Below are 8,746 nucleotides of genomic sequence, written 5' to 3'. Positions count from 1 at the left end.
CACACAGTATATTTCAGGCAGTATTTGGTCCTTATAGCAACCAAAACCAAGAGTGGATTGAAAACACAGAAAGGCTATGATCACATAATGTTGAAATTGAGTGGATGGCCGTCATATAACGGTAAATAACTGCCATTATTTCAATATAACAGCCGTTGTTTTAAAATAACAGCAAATATTTGCCATTAAATGACGGCCATCCACTCAATTTCAACATTGTGTGAACAGATCATTTCTGTGTTTTTAATCCACTCCTGGTTTTGGTTGCAATATGAGGACCACAATACTGACTGAAATATACGTAGTGTGAACCCAGCCTAATAGTAGAATGGGGGGTTGTTCCACCAAAAAGTGAATATGTGGACATGCAGAGATCATGATTATTGTGAGTTTTAGCGTATCATTAATATAGTCGACACTTTATAGTGGTGTGCTACTCATAGAGAAGGGGCAAATGACTACTATGGGGTTCCCAGTGGAAGGAAACTTGGCACTGAACTGGTCCACCTGCTTGCTATGACGCATGGCTGTACCTGAAGCTGCCACTAGGGGAAATTCATTGCGATGAAGCATGGCAGTACCTGAAGCTGCCACTAGGGGAAATGCATTGCAATGAAGCATGGCAGTACCTGAAGCTGCCACTAGGGAAAATTCATTGCGATGACGCATGGCTGTACCTGAAGCTGCCACTAGGGAAAATTCATTGCGATGACGCATGGCTGTACCTGAAGCTGCCACTAGGGAAAATTCATTGCGATGACGCATGGCTGTACCTGAAGCTGCCACTAGGGGAAATTCATTGTGATGAAGCATGGCTGTACCTGGGGGAAATTCAGTGAGATAGCTGTAGAAAGCTTTGTGCCGTTTGCTCCTCCCAGTGGTAACTTCTTGAAGCAAGAATTGTACTATTCATTAAACCAGAAAACAGACTCTTCAATAAATAATATAGTGTATAATATCTATTTTGTTAGCCCTGGTACCTTTGGGAGAACTCTTAGCAGTGTGTTGGACTTTTGTAGAAGCAGGATCGGTGCTCTGAATGCTGAAACATTTCTAGAAAAGGGCTAGAATCTCAAAGGATGGCCCATTTCTAAATTGTAAAACTATTGTGTCAATAAACACTTTTATTACATGTCTATGTAAATGTAAAGAGGCCTTAACTTGTATATCTATTGAGAATTAGGGAGAGGAAGCACATTCCAGAACTTGACATGTATTCTAGCTTAGGGTGGGTTCACATTGAGGAATTCTTGCGGTTAAACTCCTTCTTTCGGCGGAATGCGGAATCAGCCGGCCCATAGAATGTTGTCTATGGAGCCGGCGGAAAGGCGCGCGTCCGTGAGCGCATACAGTCGGCGTAATTCCACGGAGTTTATCCGCGAGAATTCCTCAATGTGAACCCACCCTTAAAATGGAAGCAGGAGGTGTGGGGTTGTTAGCCCATAAAGGCTGATACCTTGCTGGAGAAGATGGTCCAGCAAGAAATGCACATACAGTTTGTTTGCATTGCTGGTCTAAGTAAAGGTTTTACTTGCAAGAAGCACTTATGCTTGTTGGTTACAGGAACAGACATATAAAGTTCATGCACTTCTTACACAGTTATCCTAGAGGTTGTAGTATGGCTTGGATTAAACTAAGGTGTCTACCCAATGGCGGATTATAATGTGGGCGGTTTGGGCGGCCGCCCGGGGCCCAAGGCTCCGGGGGGGCCCGCGCCGCCCACATTAAGATCTTGCATAGCAGCGCCAGCAGCACATCACTTTCGGGGCCCAATGGGCCCCCGAGTGATGTTCTGCTGTGGCGCGCTGTCGTCGGAGTCCGCCGCGGCACCGCCCCCTCTCTCCTTGCCGTCTTTGCGGTGCCCGTACTTCTCTCCTGGCGGCGTGATGACGTCACATCCTGCGCGCCGCCAAGCAGAGAAGTTCGGGCACCGCGGGGCTGCACTGTGAGCTTCCGGCCTGCTCTCTCTGCCGGAAGCTCACCCTGGCTCCCTGCCGCCCGAATATACCCCCTGCCACCCGGCTGTACCCCTTGCCCCTTAGCTGCTCTCCATGCCGCCCCATCTTCTCCCCCTGCTGCTACCCCCATAATCTTCTCCCCCTGCTGCTACCCCCATCATCTTCTCCCCCTGCTGCTACCCCCATCATCTCCCCCTGCTGCCACCCCCATCATCTTCTCCCCCTGCTGCTACCCCCATCATCTTCTCCCCCTGCTGATACCCCCATCATCTTTTCCCCCTGCTGCTACCCCCATCATCTTCTCCCCCTGCTGCCACCCACATCATCTTCTCCCCCTGCTGATACCCCCATTATCTCCCCCTGCTGCCACCCCCATCATCTTCTCCCCCTGCTGCTACCCCCATCATCTCCCCCTGCTGCCACCCCCATCATCTTCTCCCCCTGCTGCTACCCCCATCATCTTCTCCCCCTGCTGCCACCCCCATCATCTTCTCCCCCTGCTGCTACCCCCATCATCTTCTCCCCCTGCTGATACCCCCATTTTCTCCCCCTGCTGCCACCCCCATCATCTTCTCCCCCTGCTGCCACCCCCATCATCTTCTCCCCCTGCTGCTACCCCCATCATCTCCCCCTGCTGCCACCCCCATCATCTTCTCCCCCTGCTGCTACCCCCATCATCTTCTCCCCCTGCTGATACCCCCATCATCTTTTCCCCCTGCTGCTACCCCCATCATCTTCTCCCCCTGCTGCCACCCACATCATCTTCTCCCCCTGCTGATACCCCCATTATCTCCCCCTGCTGCCACCCCCATCATCTTCTCCCCCTGCTGCTACCCCCATCATCTCCCCCTGCTGCCACCCCCCATCATCTTCTCCCCCTGCTGCTACCCCCATCATCTTCTCCCCCTGCTGCCACCCCCATCATCTTCTCCCCCTGCTGCTACCCCCATCATCTTCTCCCCCTGCTGATCCCCCCATTATCTCCCCCTGCTGCCACCCCCATCATCTTCTCCCCCTGCTGCCACCCCCATCATCTTCTCCCCCTGCTGATACCCCCATCATCTTCTCCCCCTGCTGCCACCCCCATCATCTTCTCCCCCTGCTGCTACCCCCATCATCTTCTCCCCCTGCTGATACCCCCATTATCTCCCCCTGCTGCCACCCCCATCATCTTCTCCCCCTGCTGCCACCCCCATCATCTTCTCCCCCTGCTGATACCCCCATCATCTTCTCCCCCTGCTGCCACCCCCATCATCTTCTCCCCCTGCTGCTACCCCCATCATCTTCTCCCCCTGCTGCTACCCCCATCATCTTCTCCCCCTGCTGCTACCCCCATCATCTTCTCCCCCTGCTGCTAACCCCATCATCTTCTCCCCCTGCTGCCACCCCCATCATCTTCTCCCCCTGCTGCCACCCCCATCATCTTCTCCCCCTGCTGCCACCCCCATCATCTTCTACTCCTGCTGCTACCCCCATCATCTTCTCCCCCTGCTGCCACCCCATCATCTTCTCCCCCTGCTGCCACCCCCATCATCTTCTCCCCCTGCTGCCACCCCCATCATCTTCTCCCCCTGCTGCTACCCTTCATCATCTGCTGCCACCCCCATCATCTTCTCCCCCTGCTGCTACCCTTCATCATCTTCTCCCCCTGCTGCTACCCTTCATCATCTTCTCCTCCTGCTGCCACCCCCATCATCTTCTCCCCCTGCTGCTACCCCCATCATCTTTTCCCCCTGCTGCTACCCTTCATCATCTTCTCCTCCTGCTGCTACCCTTCATCATCTTCTCCTCCCGCTGCCACCCCCATCATCTTTTCCCCCTGCTGCTACCCCCATCATCTTCTCCCCCTGCTGCTACCCCCATCATGTTCACCCCCTGCTGCTTCCCTGCCTTCCCAGCTTCCCCCCCCCCCTCCCCGGCCTCATTTGCCCCAGCTTCTCCCCCTGTCGCCCCAGCTGCCTCCCTTCCCCAGTCACCCCCAGCTCCCCGCCTGCAGTTGAGTTGGGGCCGGAGAAGTCTTCATGATGCTGCGCCAAATAGAGAGGAAAGGAAAAAGTGAGCGACGGCAATCGGAGAAGACGTCACCTGTGAGTCATTAGTAACTGCACTGTAATCACTTATAGGCTGGGCTCACACACAGTATATTTCAGTCAGTATTGTGGTCCTCATAGCAACCAAAACCAGGAATGGATAGAAAACACAGAAAGGCTCTGTTCACACAATGTTGTAATTGAGTGGATGGCCGCCATTTAATGGCAAATATTTGCTGTTATTTTAAAACAATGGCTGTTATATTGAAATAATGGACGTTATTTACTGTTATATGACGGCCATCCACTCAATTACAACATTGTGTCAACAGATCCTTTGTGTTTTCCATCCACTCCTGGTTTTGGTTGCTATGAGGACCTGACATGAGGACCAAATACTGCCTGAAATATACATAGTGTGAACCCAGCCCTATAGTGTGCAGAGCCTGTGTACCATTGGGGTCTAAATGGGTCAGTGTTTTGTTTGCGGTAGTGTACTGACACAGCCCCGGGGTCACTACAGTACACTAGCGAAAACTTTTAAACTAGAACCCAACTACAACTGCAGGCACTACAACTCCCAGCATATTATGAGGGCTGCAGACTGTCAGTACATGCTGGGAGTTGTAGTGCATGTAGCTGTTGTAGTTTGGTCCTAGGTGCATCATACACTGGATTCTTTGTGGCATGTAAGAATACATAGATCTGTGGGGGCTCAGTGCAGGGAAGTGACCCCAGAACATCACTAATAGGGGATAGAACAAAAACATCCCCCCTATCCCCTATTAGTGATGTTCTGGGGTCACTTCTATATACTGATCCCCCTCAGACCTATGTATTCTTATATACCCCACACAGCCTGCTGGGGTGGCTGGGGGGGGGGGGGGCCAGGTTGGGTGGACAGCCCGGGGCCCAGGGTACATTTAATCCGCCACTGTGTCTACCTCTGACCCTGACTCTAGACATCCACTCCAGAGGCTCACTGTATACACACAGTCTTTTAACCCTTGCAACCAAGTTACTTAAACCCTAATTCTTACATTAAAGTGGTTGTGCAGGCTTAGAAAAACATGATCCCTGTCTCTCACAGACAGGCATCACTTATGTTTCCCACTGTCACTAGCCAACAGGTATTTCTCAAAGGCCTCATACTCACTGTTTTACTCTATCCCAGGAAAAACTACAATTCTCATCACGAATTGATCATTACATTCTCATCTTTGGCTGTCCAGGCATGATGGGAATTGTAGTTTTGCAACAGCTGGAGGGACAATGGTTCCCCATCCCTGTTCTAGCCCAACATTACTTTACTTCAGTTTTATACACAGACCAACCTTTTCTGTTTATTGCCAGCTTTATGCTGGGAGGGAAAAAAAAAGTTTAAAGCTGGAGTGTTTCTTTAACTAAAATGAGAGTCCGCTAACTCACTGCCACCCACAATGTTACCCTTGTTTGGCCCTGCCCTGCAGTGTGCTCTGTGTTGACCAGATGTGACAGACGCTGCATGTGGCATCATGGTCCCTGGCTGCATGGCACACTGACAGAGCTGACTGTACCTATCAGGAAGAACTTCTAGACATTGTCAGTCAGATTTAGTGTCACTGTCTTAATTCTGATCGGATGTGGCGCTATTATAGAAAAAGATGAGCCAAAACGTTTTGGCCATTAGGGGTTTAACGTTAAGCAAGTTTGGGATTGACGTACTTTAGTGATAGTGATACTGTCACCCCCCGCACACTATATGTGGTTCTCCGCACCACCCACATGCTTAGATGCTGAACATTCAATATATGCCTGTGTAACACCTGTCTGTGTCTTCTTTCTGCTATATGTATGTTCAATGAATAAATCAGGTGGAATTCCAAGCCTCCGCTCTCCAAAGAATTGACTTGACATGGCGGTGCTTCTCGGCAGTTTGGCTCTCTCCCCAACCGGTAGATGGGGCCCAACTGCCATGAAGCCCCTCCTAGGTGACACTGTGTACCGATGAAATGAAGCCAGAGTAAGGGGTGTTGAATAAGGAGCATACAAATACTTCTTAGGGTAGCCTAACACGTACCGCATCGCAGCGGATTTGATGGTGCGGATCCGCAGCACATTTGCACCTATTGTGAATGAATGGTTTAAATGAGATTTACCCTCCTAGCCTTTTTAGTCTACAAGAAAATATCCTAGATATTTTATGAATTTCATTCCACAGAAATCTTAGATGCGTGTACAGCAGCTGCTCCTCTCTCTTCAGCCCAGGCCCTTGCCTCCCATCTGACTTCTGTTACATGACTGTGACATGAACTCTTTTCAGCAATTACAGACCAGGATAAACACACAGGAAATCACTTGGACAGAGACTCTATTAGGCTATGTTCACACTACGTAAGTACCGTAGTGATCACGGCCGTTGTTGATCACGGCTGTGATTGCTACGGTACTTACATAGTGCTGCAGGCTGAGGGAATCCCGGGCAGAGTGTTTAGTATACACTCTGGCCGGGATGCCTAGCGGAGCTGCGAGAAACTGACATATCAGTTTTCTGCGGCCGTTATTCATTGAATAGCATCCACAGAAAACCCTGTCATTTCACACAATAGATTGTGAGCAGCGGGGAGCTCGGATGAGAGGGCGCACGGATGCGCCCGCATCCAAATTCAGTGGCGGTAAAGATCATTTGGGGATGATCTTTTGTGACATCGGCCATTCCGTCACCTGGCCGGGTCACGGAATGGCCGGTGTTATACATAATTGGAACATGGCCCTATCCTGTAAAGATTCTGAATAAAGGCAACCAAGCTTTGATCTACAGGGCTCACGTAACATGCTATTCTGTATTTTACAGATTTAATATTTGGTCACACACATTCTGCCATGATACAGAGTCACCATGTTAAGTATTTTTAAATCTAGAAAGGAGAATGTGCCGCAAGATGAAGCTTAGGATGCTATCATTGCAAGTAAACCAGAAAAACTACATAAGATAAAGTCCAACCAGAAAGCCATGAAACTTATGAAGAAGACTCATAGGTACATGCTGCTTACTTGTCTTTATGTTGCTATGAATCAAAGACATTCTGAATGTATCAATGCATTAAAAACTAGCGTCAATCTGAATATAGTGGGTAGATGTAACCCTTCAACAATATGCGTAGGTAATGCCAGATTCCTTAGACTGTTGGAGTATGGAGCAAATGCTGATTCTTACTGCATCCCCAGCCACATAACCCTTTGTACTTCTCAGCAATGTATCAAGATCTGAGTTGTTTTAGAATGTTACTGCTTTATCATGCTGACCCATATTACAACTGTTCTGACCATGATTTCTTAACCTTTATTCCTAATGCCCCGTCATTGCTAGGGCTGAACTATCCCTTTAATGCCTCTTCTGGGTTATTTAGTCAGAAGCCTTGCAGAGTTCTCATTGTAGTACTTGCTTCTCTCTGGGGAAGGCGGGCAGCACAACTTCAGACATTTCCAAGTAGGAGGGGGGCAGCTGCAACAAGCAGATCTTTTTCCTTCCCTTTTCACATGCAGTGCACAGCGCCTTGTTCATTGTATTAAAGGGGTATTCCAACCAAAATCTTTTTTACATTATGTAATACCCCATCCATAGCTTCACATATTGATCAAAACAAGTAATTATGTGTTCTATGCCTTTTTGACGCTTTTTCTGCCAACTCAACCATCTGGATGCAAAAAATGAGCTAGATGGCGTCCCCTCTGACATGCTCCTTCCAGCTGGCCCCCACCTTCCGTGTCTGGGATCAAGTGTTCCCCCTCTCTTCAATGGGCTGGGTTAGCGATTATAACCCTGCCCACTGGAGTGACGAAGGACACCTGACCACCATCGCTGAGGATCACTGTATGGGCACTCTCTGTCTCCTTCTCTACCTCCGCTGATCCGCAAGACCCCCCGAAACCCCACCACCACCAGCAGATCACTGTGTGTGGCCCCCTTCTCTCCCCTTTCCTCTCCGCCTCCTTGGTTCCCCCTGGTGCTGCCGTTGATCATTGTATACCACTCTCTGTCTCCCTTCCCACATGATTGCTCACCCTAATAAGGGGGCAAGCACATACTCTAAGGCAGTGATTTTCAACCAGTGTGCCGCGACACATGGTCGGGTGTGCCGCGGGGAAAGTTCCCCAAGCTATGGTGCCCCTGTGTTTTGTTCCCCGGCAATGCGCAGCGATCAGTGGCGGATTATAAAGTGGGCGGTTGCGTGGTTGCGCCGCAGCGCACCACGCTCCCGGTCTCTGCTGATTGGAGGAGCACGTCCGGGCCCTACAGTACAGTAGGTGGGGCGGACAGCAACGGCGACCATCTCGGAGGAGGTGAGGAGGAAGGGGGGGAGAGAAACAGCGGAGAGAAGCAGGGGGGAAAGAAGTATGGTGGAGAGAAGTACAGGAGAGAAGCATGGGGGAGAGAAGCACAGGAGAGAAGCAGGGGGGAGAAGCATGGTGGAGAGAAGCACAGGAGAGAAGCATGGGGAAGAGAAGCACAGGAGAGAAGCATGGGGGAGAGAAGCACAGGAGAGAAGCAGGGGGCAGAAGTATGGTGGAGAGAAGCATGGGGGAGAGAAGCACAGGAGAGAAGCATGGGGGAGAGAAGCAGGGGGGAGAAGTATGGTGGAGAGAAGCACAGGAGAGAAGCAGGGGGGGAGAAGTATGGTGGAGAGAAGCACAGGAGAGAAGCAGGGGGGAGAAGTATGGTGGAGAGAAGCATGGGGGAGAGAAGCACAGGAGAGAAGCAGGGGGGAGAAGTATGGT

This window comes from Dendropsophus ebraccatus, chromosome 10 (genome assembly GCF_027789765.1).
Source record: "Dendropsophus ebraccatus isolate aDenEbr1 chromosome 10, aDenEbr1.pat, whole genome shotgun sequence".
Classification (NCBI taxonomy): Eukaryota; Metazoa; Chordata; class Amphibia; order Anura; family Hylidae; genus Dendropsophus; species Dendropsophus ebraccatus.
This window is presented reverse-complemented; position numbering follows the sequence as displayed.